Source organism: Mesoplodon bidens (assembly GCF_964165515.1).
Source record: "Mesoplodon bidens genome assembly, chromosome: 10".
Taxonomy (NCBI): domain Eukaryota; kingdom Metazoa; phylum Chordata; class Mammalia; order Artiodactyla; family Ziphiidae; genus Mesoplodon; species Mesoplodon bidens.
In genome coordinates this window covers 97,360,431-97,379,000 of record NC_138172.1, presented here as the reverse complement: position 1 = coordinate 97,379,000, position 18,570 = coordinate 97,360,431, and the positions used below count along the sequence as shown (strand labels likewise).

Genomic DNA, 18,570 nt, shown 5'->3' with positions numbered 1-18,570 from the left:
TTTTCATATGCCCTACTTTTGTAACCTAAAGATATTGATAGAAATTTAAGTTCTTTCCACCATTCATTTAGTATTTCAGTTGTCCCCATTTTTAACCCATGAGCTCATCCTTATGATCCATCAGATTTCCTACATTTCAGCCCTCTGTCCTTTTTCTAATGAAAAAGTGGGGGACTAACACTTTATATGGCATTGCAAGGGAAGGATTAAGCCACTGGTAGTTACAGAGATCTGGCTTAGTGATAAGAGATCTGCCAATGATTAGAAGACTTCACCTACTTGGTCTTAAGATGGAATTAGTCCAGATGGTGCCAATGGGAATTAAGGGACTGTATGGTCCCGGAGCAAACACAATGCCTGTCTTTTGGATGCTCTTAATCTCCCAGGTAAATGAGGGAAATAGGGCTTTCTGAGGCCTTGGCCATACATTCCCCGGTGATTATAGTACCAAATACTCATGATTCAAAGTGACTGGTTATCAGATACTAGACACATCTAAATCATTAAAGGATTTAAAGGTCTGCCTGATGGTCCCATGTTACTAAAATTGATGAGTTTTAAAGTCATTTATTGTATTTCTGAAGCTGCATTTACAGAGGTATTCAATCATCTTGGTCATATATATCACTGGAAGGAAAGACAAATTTAATTCTTCAAGAAAGCATGACATGGATATAGATATGTTTCCTTAGTGTGTCCTGTTTACTTTGCTTACAGAACCTCTACTGTGTATATCTGGGACAAACTTCATGAACTCTATGCAAACAGGCATACTTATAGTGCTTCCTTCTTTATGTTTCTAGCAACCTAGAATTTGACATCACAGTTAAAGTACATTCTTAGTATATGTATTGCTTTCAGGGGCTAGGAAAATCCAGAGGCCTTCTGTACTCACATGACCTTGCCCTTTAAATTATTCCCTAAAAAATTGTCTGATGACAGAAACAATCAATTTCCAGTCTTCATGTGTAAGCTCAAATCTCTGATAAAACGCACATTGTCTGATTGAAACATTCTTTATATTGTTATCATTCATTTCGACTTTAATGTAAATGAAGATCCTGAGAAGTTGTGACTCTAGAGTTGAGGGGAGAGCTGGGGTTACTGGGTGATATTGGGTGATAATGAGGAAAGATTCGCTGAGGGTGGAAATGAATCAATCCTGACTTTGCTTAATTCAACAGTTGTGCATGAGATGAACTTGCTCTCAGTCAGGAAACTAGCGCAATTCCTCCAAAAGGAGGAGCTTCCAAACTTTTCTGTAACTAGGAATGGAATCTAAGGCCAGCTCCCATCTCTGGAGGTCCCATCCGTGGGCATCACCACCTATGTCAATGTGGGCAAATCAAAATGACTTCTTTTCAGAAATCTTAGGCATTTATATCCATCACACATTCTTTATGGCTAACTTTCTTGCTTCTGATGACAGATTTGACTCTCAAAAAGGAGTGATGCAAAAACTTCCTGTCAAGTCATAGAGTTTGCACATACAGTTTTCTTTTCTTGAGATGTCTTTGTCTGGTTTTGCTAACAGGATACTACTAGCTTTAGTATAATGAGTTGGAAAGTGTCCCCTTATCTTTTTGTTTTTGGGAAAGTTTATGAAGGGTCGGTATTTTTCTTTAAACATTTGATAGAATGCACCAGTGATACCATTGGACCTGGGCTTTTCCTTCTGGAAAGTTCTTTGATTACTACATTGTAGAGAAAAAGAAAGTAGATTAGTGGTTTTCTGATGACCACCTGGTAGTGGTTGATTGCCTAGTAACTGCTGAGGGGCTGAGGGTTTGTTTTTTGAGGGTGACGAAAATATTCTAAAATTAGTTTGTGGTGATGGTTGCACAACTATGTGAATATACTAAAAACACTGAATTGTTCACTTTGAGTGAGTGAACTCTATGGTATGTGAATTATATTTTGGTAAAGCTATTTAAAAAACAGGTATTGATTCTGTTCATCGTCTCTACTATTTCTGTTTTCAGTATATTATTCATTTCTGCTTTTTTTCTTCTTTTAAATTTCTTTAGGTTTGCCCTGTTTTTCTAGCTTAAGTTGCAAATTTAATTCATTCATTTTCAATTTTTAATTAGTTTACTTAAAGTTATATATTAACCTTTAAAAACATTTTAGCTGCATCTAACAATTTTTAAAGTAATACTTTTATTCTGTTGTAAATATTTTGTAATTGTCATACAGTTCTATGCCCCTAAAATTATAGCTTCCAAATACATAAAATATATGAATATTTTGCAATGTCTACTGTGATTTCTGTTTTCCCCCATGAGTTATTCAGGAGCACATGTAAAAGTTTTAAAAATATGTGTCTGTGTTTACTATCTCTTAATGGACTTTTATTTTCATTATTATGTAGTACCCAAAATTATTTTTTAATAAAAAAAATGTGTGTTGGGCCTGAAATTCTATTTTGTCTAATACTGATATTGTTACACAAAATTTCTTTGGTTATTAATTGAATGACACCACTTTTCCCATAACTTTTGATCTTTCTGTGTGATCATGCAATTTTGTTTAGTGTTTCTTATAAATAGCAAATAACTGTATTAAAAAATTCGATCTGTTTATCTCTGTCATTTATCAAATTCATTCCATTTTCATTGTTACAATCACTGATATATTTGCACTCATTTCTACCTCCTTATTTTTTTTTACTATATTTTTATTGGATTTAAATATATATATATGTGTGTGTGTGTATATACATATACTTCTATGCTCTTTTTGGATAAAGTTGCTGAGTTTTATTTTTTTAGAAAGGTCTTTTAAAAAAATTTTTATTTATTTTATTTATTTATTTTTGACTGCATTGGGTCTTTGTTGCTGTGCGTGGGCTTTCTCTAGTTGCGGTGAGCGGGAGTTACTCTTTGTTGCGGTGTGTGGGCTTCTCATTGCAGTGGCTTCTCTTGTGGTGGAGCATGGGCTCCAGGCACGCAGGCTTCAGTAGCTGTGGCTCACGGGCTCTAGAGCGCAGACTCAGTAGTTGTGGTACATGGGCTTAGTTGTTCCACAGCATGTGTGATCTTCCCAGACCAGGGATTGAACCCATGTCCCCTGCATTGGCAGGTGGATTCTTAACCACTGAGCCACCAGCGAAGTCCCAGTTGCTGTGTTTTTGTTTTTGTTATTGTTGCTGTTGTTTTAAATACTCTCCACACATCTTTTCTCTCTACTCTGTTGGTTTGGAAGTATTTCTCTTATTTTAATTTTATTATTTCTATTACTTTAATTACCATCTCCAATCTTTGACCATGATATTTTTTCCAAAGTCTAAATTTATTCAAGAAATTTTGGAATGTTACAATCTCTCTGGGCATATTTAACTACTCATTAAAAAACTACTTCCTGGAGTTTTCAAACTTTCCCCCCAAAATGCTAAAATAGCTTTTAAAATTGTTGATATTTTATTAAATTAATCAACATGTTTTATTAATATTATGTTTATCACCATTTCTTGTATCCCATACCCTCCCTCTGGGTCCATTTTTTTTTAACTTAAATATATCCTCTAATATTTGTGCTCATAAGCATCAATTGGTGGTAAACTCTCTTGCTCTTTCTTTATGAATCTAACAACTTTATTTCTCTTCTTTTTGTTTTTTTTTTAATGATAGTTTGTCTGGGTATGAAAGTCTAGACTTAGATAACTTCACTTAGTATTTTGAGGATATTATTCTTTTTAATTTTATTTATTTATTTATTTATGGCTGTGTTGGGTCTTCGTTTCTGTGCGAGGGTTTTCTCTAGCTGTGGCAAGCAGGGGCCACTCTTCATTGCAGTGTGCGGGCCTCTCACTATCGTGGCCTCTCTTGTTGTGGAGCACAGGCTCCAGACGCACAGGCTCAGTAATTGTGGCTCACGGGCCCAGTTGCTCCACAGCATGTGGGACCTTCCCACACCAGGGCTCGAACCCGTGTCCCCTGCATTGTCAGGCAGATTCTCAACCACTGCGCCACCAGGGAAGCCCGAGGATATTATTCTTTTATCACCTCCTATCTACTCTTGCTATCAATTTGTCAGACCTTTGTGAGTAATCTGTCTTAAAATAATCTTTATTTTAAAGATTTTTTCCCCTCCCTTTGTTCTCAATGATTTGTAGTCTCACTACATTTGTTACCTTGTAGTAATTAATATTTATTTATCCCTCTGGGTCCTTAGATTTAATTTTGAATCTGAGGACTCATGTCTTTTTTCAGTTCTGTAAAAACATTAGCAAACCTCTCTTCAAATATTACTTTTCTACCTTTCTGGGAAATTGTATTAAATAAATTAGACATTTCCATTTATCCTCTAAGACCTTTAACTGTTTTGTCATATTTTTCATTCTTTATCTTTTTGTGATGCAGTCTAGTAAAACCCTCAGGGCTATCTTCCAATTCCCTGGTTCCGTACTGTCTAGTTGTTTATCAAAATTTTTTTCAAGAAATACTTTTTTCATGTTTAAATTTTTTACATTGTTTCTTTTAGATCTACCTATTTTGTTTAATTTCTTCCTGATTTTGCTTGTCAATTATGTGTTCTATTTTTAGTGGATGTTATTCTTTCACTTATCTCCTTTATCATCCTGAAAGTCTCTGTCAGGCTATTCTTGTACTTTAATTTTGTTTGGCTAAATGTATACCCTTTTTTATATTGATTTATATTGGCTATGTCTTAGCATTCTTTTCTTTGTTTTTGGTATCATGGTTTCTAGGCTCATTTTGAGAAGGAATTAAGTTTTCTTTTTGTTGTTTTCCTTCTCTGCTTATCCCTCTCTAGTTTTTACAATTGCCTCCATTTGGCTTCTTGGGGCTTGCCGACCAAACAAGTCTTATGTTAACAGGTTTGGAGCTTACATACCTTAAGGATTATGGCCTCAAAGATTAAGGTTTATGGTCAATCTGGTCATAGAGCCAGAAGTTAGCTCCTTTTGGTTCCTGGAAATGAGGCTGTTTTTATGTCCTACCAATTCAAAGAGGCAATATTCCCAGGCAACAATTAGCAGAGCTTTTGTCAACCTTTATTATTACTACTAATAATACTACTGTTTTTTGTTTTTTTTTTTAATAAGGGGAAGTTCCACCCCAGTCTCCAGCTTGAGTCCTGTTGCCACTTCATACTGAGTAATTTTAATTACTGTAATCTCAGATGAACAAAACTCCCAGATATCTTTGCTTGCTTCCTGCCCCAGAAGCAGGCCCAGATCTTTGTGCCATAAGCTACTGATTGCTTTGCTTTTCTGGTACGCATACCTAGTCCATGTAGGTGCTTATTGTGTTTTGAACCTACTTATATCATTTTACTTTTTTATTTATACTTCACCTATCATTGCACTTATTTGAAGGGGGGATTGAGTATAAAAAGCATATACTTACTAAATATAATCTTAATACCTGCTTAGGGTGATTCTTGCTTAAATACAATTTCCAAATTGCTTTAAAAATAATTTGAGCCCAACTGAAATAAACACTTTCTTAATGCTTTCTTAAACTTTAGAGCAGTGTTGTCCAATAGCAATGAAATGCAAGCCACATATATACTTTTACATTTTCTAGCAGCTACAGTAAAAATATTTTTAAAAAACAGGTGAAATGAACTCTCATATTTTAGTTAACCCAATGTATCCAACATATTATCATTTTAAAATAAAATCAATATGAAATTATTAATGAGATATCATTATTCTTCTTTTCACACTAATTCTATGAAATCTAGCATGTATTTGGTACTTACGGCACATCTCAATTCAGAAGAGCCACGTTTCTATTGCTCAATAGCCACATGTGGCTCGTGGCTTCCATATTGGATGGTGCAAATTTAAAGTATTTATAAAATAATAGTAAATCTGATCACCACCATCACCAGTTTGGACTTTTTAAACTTCTTTTGTTCCAAGAATTTCATTAAGTAATTAAGACACACAGAGCAAAATTTAGATGGCCGCAAAAGCTGTATGGTCCTCTATATTATACTTGTCATCACAATGCTAGTATATTTGGAGAACTTTCCTTAGCTGCTTTTTCTAAACTCAGGAAAGATAGTGAAAGTCTTGTGTGTACAAATTTACGACAGAAATAAGACCATTTAGGCTTTCAATCTTGAAAAACTGGTTTCTGAAAAATCAAAGTTTTTGTTTTTTTCTGAGTGATGGAAATGAGATATATAGGGTTTGAAATGGTCATTACGTTAATTACTTAATGAATTAATTAAGAAGTTAAAACTCCATTTACTACCAAAAAGCATTTGAAGGTGCTAGTAACAATTAGAAAGGAGTCAGAAGTGTAAAGTATGATGGAGTTTTATGAGTTTATATGGATTTTCTTTCAGTTAGGATTAATTTTCAATTCCCCCTAGACATAGGATATTTGGTTTTTCTGAGTGTTCTAACAATGATTTTGAAAGGTTATTTACAGTCTAACATCTCAGGTATCTCAGACACCTAGGTAGATCTGTTGGGTGCAAGAACTCCTTGCCCCTGTGTGGCATTAACAAACCTTGTTACTTCCGGGGAAAGTAATCCTTTCAAGATACTTGGTTACATTGTCAAATCACTTGTTTTCTAAACCATGGGACTACTTTCTCTCAAGATCTTGAAATCACACTCCTTTATAAGATTGTTTATTTCTACAGCTTAGAAACATTGATAGTTCATCAACCTCTTGATTTTATGGCCAATCTTGAGACATGCTAATTTGTCACATATTTTGAAACCCCTTCCTTCATGGGGAGTGGTTTCCCCCAGTAATTCCCAATCATGTTATATTTAATGAGAACAATACCAGTAATCACATTGGTACATAGCCCTTTTCTCTTTGGAATCTCTAAATGGTTTCCAGATTGGTGAGGGGTTGGTTTTCAAAAGCTCCTTGTGAAGAAAGAAGGGGAGGGGATTAGTTCCTAATCAAGGTAGTGGGGATGAGGCTCTGGACAAAATTGAATCGTTACCCATGTTGTTCAGTCCATCTGTGCTGTAACATTTCCATCCTGACTGAATGTTCCAATGAGCTGAGATGCACCTATTTGGCAGGGATTCCTCTTATGCTGGCTGGGGAACCATCATGCTGTCATCACAGCTGGATATGACAGGTTCCAGGAACTCAGAAATTGTTCTTGACATGATGGGAAACATATTTCTGTCTGAGCATCAGGAATGCGTCATTTCCTATGTAAGGAGTAACAGTACTGCTGCACCCCCAGCTCTTTCTATCTCAGTTGCCATGGCTTATTGTTCCCTATGGCACTTATCACCACATAACATGTTACATACTTGTGAATTTTCTGCCTCTCCTCATTAGCATGTAGCCTCCATGAAATCCCTAGCTTTGTCTGTTTTGTTCACAGGTGTGTTTCCTGCCTCAGGCGCTTAGTAGGAGCCCAGTAAAGCTTTACTGAATGAAAGAATGAATTTACACGCAAGAATCCTGCCTTCTTTCAAATAGTTAAGTGGAGTTGGGGAAGCCTAGATTGAGATCCCAGCACTCTGGTTTGTGAGCTGTGAGATCTTCAGCAAGTTCTCTGGCTTTCAGGTGTCTCAGGTATGAAATGGAGCAATAATATGTACTTTATAGGTCAACTGCGGATTAGATGATGTCAAATGCTCAGGCAAGCTCGGGACCTGGCCTGCAGTAAGCACTCAACAAAGGGCGGCTATTGGGAAAAAATGTTTCACGAGTCCAGTGGTGCCTCCCCCAGAAAGTTGTTAGCACTCAGGACCAGTTGTTAGAATTCAGAACCTTCACTTCAACCACAGAGGTTTAAGCCTCAGGGCTTAAGTCACATTCCTTCAAGAATCTGGGCAAAGACCTGGGCCTGTCACGGGTCCCAGAGTCTTTAAGGCAGCAGAATGTGCTTAGGGGTTTTCCAGCGAATTTCAACACAGTCTTCAGGAATACCTTGTTCCCCGCGCTGGGGCCATTGGCCGGCTTTGCACCCCAGCCCAGTGGGGACAGCTGCTGAGAAGGGGAGGGGCTCGTGATACCCCACAGCATGTGGCTTTCAACAAACAGAAGGGTAAAAGTTTGGTTCAGCCCCCTCTGGCTTGGGGTTATCAAGCTGGCTTTGCTAAAGGGTGCTTTGTCCTTATTTGGACGGGGTGAGAAGTGGTGATGGGAGGCAAGAAGGTCTGGGGTGGGGTCTCTCCTAGACTCCTGATCGCCAGCCCTAGCTGGGAGCTAGTGCTGAAACAGCAGCGTCAGTGTGGCGACAGCTGACTCACAGCCCAAACCCACATCTTTGGAAAGAGAGATACCTGGGCGGTCCTGCTTCTCCTCCTGGGCCCTCCTGGAGGAGGCATACCTCTGAAAGCAAGTGAGGGTTAAGTGCATAATCTTATCTGCTTCTCAAAGCACAGAAGGAATACTTTACCAATCATTTGAAATAAGTGGCGTTGCAAAAATGCAATGTTAAGCTGATACGCATTCCTGAAAGCTCCAGGAGTGGGTGGAGGTAGGATCACGTCAAGCAAGCTAATAATACAGTGTGATAAGTGAGACAGAGATGTGAAAAGCCACTTTGGAGCTGTTGGTGCTTTTACGCATGTGAGCTATTGTTATCATTACTAATACACAGGCTATATGTTTCAGATGAAGAAAAGGGAGGTAAAAGGATTTAAGAAACAGGGTGTGCAAATAAAGATTTCTACTAAAACACATATGCGCATGCATGGGTGTGCTTGTACACATGCACACGCACACATGTGCATGTACACTGTCTTTGCAAGGTACTCGTTCTCTCTGACTTCTGGACAGAAAGTGGTCATGCGGAGCCCTGACCCTACACACTGTGCCCACTCCCAGCTCCCACCTCACCTGACTCCCCGCAGGAATGCTAGGAATGCCCTCCCTCCCCCTCCCTGCCCCCCATGCCAGCCCACCTACCAAAATCATGGGCTCCAATCCCAGAGCCTGGAGAATTCTGCCCTAGGCCTTTCACGGTGATCCACATTCTACTTGCTCTACATGTCTGTCACATGTTTGTGTTGTCCTGTTTCTGTAACTGGAAATTTGTTTTTGTAACTGGAAGAGTGGAATAAACCACTCCCTTCACTCCCCTCCCCACACCGCCGACCACCTCGAACAAGGTAGGGGCTACGGGGTGTGCTTCTTGTTCAGAGGGTCATAAACCTTCACACTCCCTCTTCCTCTGATGGAAGGTCTCTGAGAGGCCTCCCTAGGACAGGGAGGTGACCCAACGGACAGAAAAGTAGCATTTCAGAGCTTCTGCAGGGCTTCCTGCAGCCGTCTATGATTAGCGGGTCCTGACTTATCTGGGGTTTCTTAAGCAGGGGTCAGGGGTCCAGGGGCAGCCTGGAGTCCCTCTGAGGATGAGCAGAGCCGGGGGGGGGGTGACGACACTTGACACTTTTCAGTACATTGATATAAAGTATGAATTCCACAGGCTAGAATTACACTGTATTAGTGTGGAATGGGTTATGCTGTATTCAAAAAACATGCTTATTCCTGGATATTGAAGTACATCCCATGATGTTAAAAAGTAGTGGTTATTTTTGCAGGTGGTAAGTGTGCATGGTGTGTGTGTAATCAGCAAGCCCTCCTTCAGTGACCCACCATGGAGACCCCCAAGGAGACTGTACTTCAAAGCCCCTCCCAGATCCCATACAGTCAAAAAATTCATTGAGCACCTACTCTGTGCCAAGTAATGTTCTATGTAAATGAACCAGTTCCCACCCCCCAGGAGATCACAGCCTGCCAGGAGGCCAGAGGAGACAAAGGCAGAGGGTACACAGAGAGGTGGCAGGGGGAGGCTGATAGCCCAATTTAGATGAGTAAGATGATTAAACACTGATGTGAAGTGAATTCTAGAAAGAATTCCTCTCTCCTGGAGTAGAAACAATTTCCTGTAATTCTTTTATGGAGAAATCTAATCTCATGAGGGATTTTTTTTTTTTTTTTTTTTTTTGCTCCCTTTCCTGACTAATTTGTTTTTCTGGTATGTGTGTGTGTCTGTGTGTGTGTAACTGTCATTGAGATTGCCATACACGGGGCCTTGGCTTAGCCTGAACCCCATGTCACTTTTACTCTTCCTTAAACCCTTTCAGTGCCCCCCACATCACTATACACACCACACGACACCACACACACTACATACACACCACATACCACGTACACCACACACACACACCCCTTTGTGTTGGGATGTCCTAAAATGCAGTGACCTGGGCTTACCAGGTGCCTTGCAGTCTTCTGTCGCATAACATGGCCACGGGGAGAGGGGACACTGGGCAGGTCTTTCTCCCCCTAAGGCAGTTTATGGCTAAGAGCAGCCTCCTGGGAGTGTCTGGGATCTGTTCTTGTTCCTATTCATACCTTTATGTCAGAATTGACTAGGGCCATAATAATCCTTATGACTTGCTTGAAAGGACACAGGAAGTCAGGTTGTTTTTTTTAAATTTGCTTTTTCTAAAAGGTTAAAATTAAGGCAGGAAGGAGCAGAACATCACTCCACTGGGCTCGGCTGGGATGGGTTGTCTGTGTATCTTTCCCGTTTTACCCACGGTTCACCTTCCTCAACTACATGGGGAGTCAACTCGGAGGTGATTTCAGATGCCCTCCTCACCCCCACGCTTAACCCATCCTTCTCAGGCTGTTCTCCCACTGCCCGGCCTCCGCACTTCAGTCATTTCCCCTCCTGAAAATGCTTTGGGCCTCCCACTCTCCTGGCTTGACTCACCTTTGCCCCCTGACCTGCAAGAGTAACCTCTTCCTGTCGTCCTACCTCTTCCTGAAAGCATTGCTGAAATTCCACCTTCTTCATGAAGCCTGCCCGAATCAACTGAGCCAGGACAGCTCACTTCTCAACTTGGAGAGGATTTTCTGTGCTCAAGTGGTGCTGCTCTCATTCATTTATTTGACAAATATTTGTTAAACAGCTAGTATGCACTAAATAAACATCACGCTCCTTGTGGGAGATACAGCGATGGATGAAACACAAAGCTTTCTGTCCTATTGTTGGTGCCCAGACTGCTTGTAGGTTCTTTGTACAGGAAGACTGGGTGTAACACTTCCTTGTACCCCCCAGAAGGTAGTAAGAATTCAGTCGAATTTACTGAACTGATTAACCAATGAAGTCATTCTTTCTTTTGTGCAATGCCATACAGAGTTTGAGTCAACACTGTAAATAACCCTTCTGAATAACCAAAGCTGAGTGTGGAAAGAAGAGGAATACATTTCACTCTTATTAAAAACAGCGTGCGATTGTTTTCTGTATCAAATGTAGAATTCCGATTTTATCAAACATATCTCAGAGGAACACCCCGGCCCCCAAGACAGACGGTGGTTGTAAACATCTCCCCTTCCTGCTCAGAGACTGGAATTCCAGAGCCTGACCTGTGAAATACCAGTTCTCTTCTCCCTCCCCAGGGTGGAAGCTAAGCCCCGAGGGTATTTGTGTGTTTAGACCCTCTCTGGGTGATGCCTACCACAGGACTGGGAGTTAGCTCAGCCCACAGACCACTAGCAGAGGGGTTGAAAAAAGACAGACGGGACTCGGAGGAAAGGAACACAATTGCTCAGTGACCCACAATCTGGATCCTAGAAGCCTCATTATGGTTAGACACATTGCTTCACTGTTGACCTTGTTCTTTGATACATACACTCTCATGTGTACACTGCGTCTTTTTCTAACCAGTTCCTCCTTCCCACCAACACCAACATACTAAAAGATGGCAAATGGCACGTATACTGGCATTCTTCTACAGCTTAAGACCCAGTCAAGACTCCTGATGCCTTAAAAGAAAAACAAATGACATCAGCTATTTCCTTCCTGATAACTACACTACTTTAAAGGAACACTGAAGTTTTGTTTATAAAAATACACTGATGATTACATAACCAATGAGATCTATATTCTCACCATATTTTGTTTATTACAGACTCTATTAAAAATTTCAGCCCTCATGTAATCTTCCTTAAGCTTTGTGGTTTACTTGACAATCTGGTGAACCTTCACACTTACCTGAGGGTTGGTTGTGCACTTTAAGGTGTCAGAGCATAAGGAGTTCTATGCTGAGGTGAAGGAGGCTAAATGGAATAGGCTTCCTGTCTTAAATTAGCCATTAGGTCATAGGCTTCTGGGGGACCCCATGACATCAGGTGACCAGAGTGGTGGAGCAACAGGAGTCCATGAATCACATGCTGGCTGGGGAGGAAACTGAACAATTCTCCTGTCTAGCTGAGATTGCTAACGCCCGGGCTGGGGAAGAGCTGTGTCACCCTTCTGTGGCCCTGAGCTGGGCAAACCTGTGGGTTTCTGGAGAAGCCTCTGTTTGTATGGCTAAATAATAAAAGACTGTCTTAGATGGGCCTATGCTTATACTGAGTGATGAACCATTATTAGAGTCCTGCTAACTGATCATACTTTTGACTGACTACAGAGGAGTCTTATGGTTTTCAGCAATCAAGTCCATGGGCTTTGGGAGTGGGCCAGAAGAACTTGTCAGTCAGTTCTTCTTCAACATGCATTCCTTTCTCCTCTTAATATCAGCAAAAGCTAGGCTATGAACTAAATGTGTGCCTCCAAATTTATATGTTGAATCTCTGATCCCCAAAGAGACGTTATTTGGAAGTGGGGTCTTAAGAGGTAGTGTGGTTTGGATGAGGTCCTGAGGGTGGAGCTCCTGTGATGGGATTAGTGCCCTTACAAGAAGAGACAACTTCTCCATCACATGAGGACACAGCGAGATGGCAGCCATCTGCAAGCCAGGAAGAGAGCCCCACTAGACACCAAATATGCCAGCAACTTGATCTTGAACTTCCTAGCCTCCAGAACTGTGAGAAATAAATGTCTATTGCCTAAGCTGCCCAGTCTATGGTATTTTGTTATAGCAACCCAAGCTGACCAAGACAAGCTGTTTGTACTTGTTGAAAAGAAAATTGCTCACACCCAACTCTTTTAAGCACACTACCCTCTTTTCTCTTTATTCACCTAATAATTGTAGTATTTAATTAGCATCTTTTTATGTACTCTCCTTTATCTTTTTATCTGTCCCAGTATCCTTTTCCACCTCACTGCTTATCTTTTCTGCTTTTACATAATTACCTGGATAAATCCTAGTGCATGTATGTCAAGACTCAGCTCAGGTGTCCCCTCTGACATGAAGCCTTCCCTGTTCTCTTCTCCTTCACCCCAGCCTGGATTCAGCACTCCCATAGCACCCCGTGGTGGCTCCTACCAGAACCTCTATTCCTCTGTGTTTTACTCTTTAATGTCCTTCACTAGACTGAGTTTCTCATTGAAGGCAAGTGTGTGTGCTGAGCTCCAGGAGCAGAGCCTAGAGCAATAGGCATAGAAAGTGCTTATTGAGTGAAAGATGTTTTTCAGTGAAATCCTTGGAACAGAGAGTTAAGTCTTTGAAACAAATTAGGGTCAGTGCGCAGGGAAGGACTTGGGGGAGATGTGCTGGGCAAAGACTAGGGAGCCGCCTGGGGTTAGATAGGAACTTCCAAGTCAAAATGGGGCCTCAAGTGTTGCTGAAATTGTTGAGACAAAAGCAGTGAAGTAACAGAGGAGTCTGTAATGGAACCGGGTTGTAGAAGCCCATAATGCAGTATCTCAGAAAGTGATGAAGATCAGTATGGAGGGTCAGAGACTCTAGAATTTTTACCCATTTGAACAACTGTCATGGGTTAAATTGCTCAAAAGATGTTGAAGTCCTAACCCCTAGTACCTGTGAATGTGACCTTATTTGGAGATAGGGTCTTTGCAGATGATCAAGGTAAGATGAGGTCACTAGGTTGGGCCCTAATCCAGTATGAATGGTGCCCTTATAAAAAGGGAAAATTTGGACACAGAGACAGAAACACATGAAGGGAGATGATGTGAAGACATGGGAGAATGCTGTCAATAAGCCAAGGAATGCCTGGGGCTGCCAGAGGCAGGAGAAAATGATGGAACAGATTCTCCCTCCCAGCCCTTAGGGGGAACCAACTCTGCAGACACCTTGATCTCAGTGTTCCAGACTCCAGAACTGTGAGGAAATAAATTTCTGTCGTTGAAGCCACCCTGTTTGTGGTACTTTGTTAACGACAGCCCTAGGAAACTAGTATAAACTTCTCCACCAGACTCTGAATTGGGGTAATTTATCCTGGAATCTCTAGCACCTGGCATATTCATGCGATGTTTGCAGAAATCTGAGGATTAATTCGCCATGACAGAGGCTTGAAGTGCCTCTAAGGCAAGCTTTCCTCAGACTTTAAGTTGGAGGAAAAGAGGCTAAAAAGGGTAGAAACATGAGAGGCTGGAATTGGTACACACCAGAATTTTGCCCAAGCTTTTACTATCACTACCCACCCTCCACCCCCAAATCATGACACCTTCTCGATACAGAGACCCCAGCAGGACTCCAAGATCCAAGAAGGCCGTTTGTGTTTAGAGCCATCACTAACGAGGATCAGTGAGAACACGATGTCCTCACCCTGGGTCCTGCCCCCATTCCTACCCTGGGGTTTAGCTACCCCACAATTGCATAGGAAACTCTTGTTTCTTATTATTTAAAGGTTAACTTGAAATTCATTTCTGATGAGAAAAGTAAGAAAACTCTGGAAAGCTGTGCTTGAGTAAATGTTTTACCTTAGGTTAGCTTCCAATTCCAGAAACTTTGAAAACTATAAAGCTGGAGTGATGGATTTATGTGGTTCCCTGACCAATACAGATATTTGTAATAATAATAATAATAGAGCAAAAGATAGCACAACCTCAGAATTTTTTCCCTTTACTCAGCTGAAAATTAAACCAGACAGGCAATTACCAAGGTTTTGCCATAATATATAATATGTATACACCGCATTTATGGCATATTTCATATTACATGGTTATTATTCTGCATTTTCATCCAATCATCTTATTTTTATGTGGTGAATGACTACAAGCTAAAAGTCAAGTGAGAAAGGCACTGGTGGAGAAATAAAACACAGACTCAGTAAAATAGGGCCCATTAAAGAATGTGACCACCATTACAATGGACCACAATTGGGGGTGTTGGCAATGAACTCTTGAAGACTGTGAAAATACTAAGGTCCTGAGGTGAGAAGCACCATCTCTAATACCGTTTTTACTGCTCCAGTTCTATAATTCATCCTACTATCGTACACAATCATTCCTCATTTGTCTTTCTCAAGCACCATGGTTAGATAGCTTTGTGGGTGCTTTTGTAATGTTCTACTCACTTAACTAAAAAAAAAAAAATTAAACGAGTACCATGTTAAAATAGAATTGACGATGTCTTTAAATATGTTTTCTAGACCCTAGAGAATGCCACTGTATATTCTGATATGTTATTAGAGGAAAACGAAACCGCTCTATTAAATTCTAAAAATAAACTTGGATCCATTTTTATAGCTCATTCAACTGATTTTCTAAGTTATGAGTCATTTGTTTGGTGCTTTTGGTGTTTGATGTCATTTACTTGAAGCTAAGTTGCATCCTATTTTGGGTATGTAAGCCAAGAAATGAAGGATTATAGTAAATTGGCCTGCTATTCAGATTTAAAAAAATGTTCTTCCTAACAGTGTTTGGTCTATCTTTTCTTTTGCCTTCTTTCGTCTTTCTGAATTCCTGAACTTCCTGTCTTTTCTTCTGGAGCTAAAGTTTTGTTTCCTTTTGTTTATTTCTTTCTCACTTGCTCTAACTTTTCCCTTTTTTCTTCTGGAGTTAATGTAAACCATCACCACTGGGAAGTCCGGAGTTTTCCATCCTGAGGATAAATGCTGCTCAGCCAAGTAGGTCTGAATTACCTACTTGCTCAGCCAAGTAGGTAAAATTCAACTTCTTAATCATATTCTAAAAAGTAGGATTGGTAGAGAGAAGCTCTTTTTTTCCCTCCAATGTAGGATTAAGTGGTCACGTGAAGTATATTAAAACTGAAGGATGTAGATACCACTTATTGGCACCGTAACTTATATGTAAGTTATCATCTGTTATAATTACATATTGGACCATATATTCTGACTTTGAGAACCAAAAATCAGCATGCATATGTTATGAGCAATTCTTTTCTGACCCACCAAAGAGCAGTAAATGACAAAGCAATCTGTCAAAATATGTAACTTCTTTTCTATAATCACTAGGTATAGTGAGCTAGTTAAACTCAGGATGTGGGACCATTTATTTCTGCTCTGTAGCTTAACGTCTAGCTCACAGTAAGGCTTCAAAGGTCAAAGTGAATCAAACTAAAGGAGTAAACCCTTGATCAGAATCAAATCTGCAGCTGCCTGTTGGAATAGGCTTTTCTCTCCTCCCCTTGAATTCTGGGGAATTCCTTGTAATCTTTGAGTAACTTGATTCAGAGCCTAAGCACTTGATTCTAGTCTTTCATTTTCTTATCACTGACTGTAAACTTCGAAGAAATTACTGATTCTGTGTTGCCTAACCAGACAGAGCTTGTAAATGTACTGTATAGTGGGGAATTAACAAAACCAGCTCAATTCACAGTGGCTGCTGTGATCAGAACAGCTAATGTGGTCAACCAGAATAAATCTTAGAGGGTTGCTTTCCTTTCGCCAGAAACAGAAATGCATTCTTGGGCATAAATCAGTGTATGGCTTAAGGCCATCAACTGGATTTCTCAACTGTCTTCTCTATGGTGTAGTGCACTGTGTTGGAACCCCATAGCTTGAATTCTTGATCCTCAAGGTATGGCCAGGACACTGAACTCCAGGTCAGTTAGGAATTCCTGGCAGTGCTTAGGCGTCCAGGTAGTCATGTGAGAGGCAGTGGAATTCAGACAGATGTTACACTGGGGTGTCCAATTCTGTGCAGAGTCAAAGTGATCCCCACGTCATGATCCTGTTTGAACACTCATCCCTGTAGTCTATTTGGAGACATTTAGGCGATAATAGAACCAATTATAGCCTAGCTGGGTGGAAAGAACATGGCATTTAGAGGCAGCCCAATGTGGCTAAAAATTCTGGCTCCAACATTTACTGTGTGATCTTGGGTAAATTACTTAAACTCTTTGAGCAGCATTAGTTTCCTCGTCTACAAATTAGAAAGTATTCCTATATTGTAAGTTGTTATTTCAGATTAAATGAGATGATACCCAAAAAAGTTCTTACTACAGTTCATGGCATGCAGCAAATACCAAGTAAAAGATAGCCCTTCCTCCTCTCCGCCTGCTCTTCTTATCCTTCCTATTTTTCTTCTTATTATTTTTATTCTCTCTGTAACTGGAGCAAATACTCAACACAGAAGGCTGCAACCATCGTGCATAGAACCAGGTGTGGTTCAGGATGCTGGGCCTCCTCCCGGCCTTGTGTGTGTGTGTGTGTGTGTGTGTGTGTGCACGCATGTGTAAGAGCAGGGAAAGCGTTTTGGGTGGAGGGAGAAGGTGACAGACTTTCTAAGGCAAAGGTGTTATCTCATACAGCCCAGTGCCTGAATTCCCCACCCACCTCCTTCCCAGCTTAGGCTCCTTGAGCCAGAGCGGATGACGTGCTGTTTTGATATGATTGTTAACTCTGCAGGCTCTCCAATCCTCATGTCCTAGAGGGTGTGTGGAAAGACAGAGGCGGTATCTTTCTAATGGATGGTTCCGCACCCTCACGAAGACTACCCCCAAGTTGATGGGATTCAGAGGGTTGCTGGCCTCCAGTCACCCTTCCCTTCACTCCAGTCGCCTTTTGGTGAAAGCAGGGCTACTCAGAAGCTTTTTCATCAAAACATTATCAAATGTCAACGTGCACGTGGCCTGAGCTGAACATGGGCTGCTAAAGGCTTGAGTGCTGCCTCTCTTTCACGTTTGCACAGCAGCGGCTGCTCACCGCTGGGCCAGTCCTATAGCCTGCAAAGGACGGGGGCGAATAGTCCAGAGCAAGACTCCACTGAACTGGAATGGAGCCAGGGATGAGCGCACTGAGCCAACCCATCCAGGCAGGAGCCTGAGAGCCCTTTCTTGCTGTGTCCAGCCTCGTTTGCTCTGAAGACAGATGGGGAACATAAAGGCTCTCTTCTGGCTGTGATGAGGCATTCAGGTGATAGAAAAGAAAGCCAGAGAGAGGCTGGGGAAGCGAGACAGGAATTGCTTTCTATTGACTTGTTAGTGACCCACAAGGTACAAGGCCTTTCACTTGGCTGCTTCGTTATCCCAAACATTGGGACAAGGAATAGTCAAGAGGAACACAGTAGGACTCAATAACATAGAACTTGACAGACAAGAAAAACAGTGTCTTGGGCAAACCAGCTGTCAGTAACTAGATGACCAAACTTAAGGTGTGAGAAAGAGGTGGATAAACACAAAGCCAGAGAAAGAAGGCACCAATCCAGTCACCTATTTATTTAGTTAAGATTATTTACCAAATACCATGTTACATGCCAGGCATTGAGCTAAAAGCTAAGGTTATAATAGCAAACAAATCAGATATAGACGCCCCCTCATGCCTGTAGAATCTGGTGTGGGATCTTACAGCCTAGATAAGTGAACATTCATTTATACAATAATGTTTCACTTACTAGTGTTCTGTAACAAATCACCCCCAAATCTAGCAGCTTAAACCAACCACTTTCTTATGTTCATCGCTCTGCAGCTTAGGAATTTGAATAGGGTACAGGATTCCATGATGTCTG

The 18,570-nt window shown here is 40.8% G+C and overlaps 1 protein-coding gene across 1 annotated transcript in view; it reads right to left on the bottom strand.

The window, feature by feature from the left end:
- NEDD9 (neural precursor cell expressed, developmentally down-regulated 9) overlaps positions 1-18,570 on the bottom strand; it is a 296,654-nt gene that overhangs the window by 207,210 nt on the left and 70,874 nt on the right. The window lies entirely within an intron of this gene.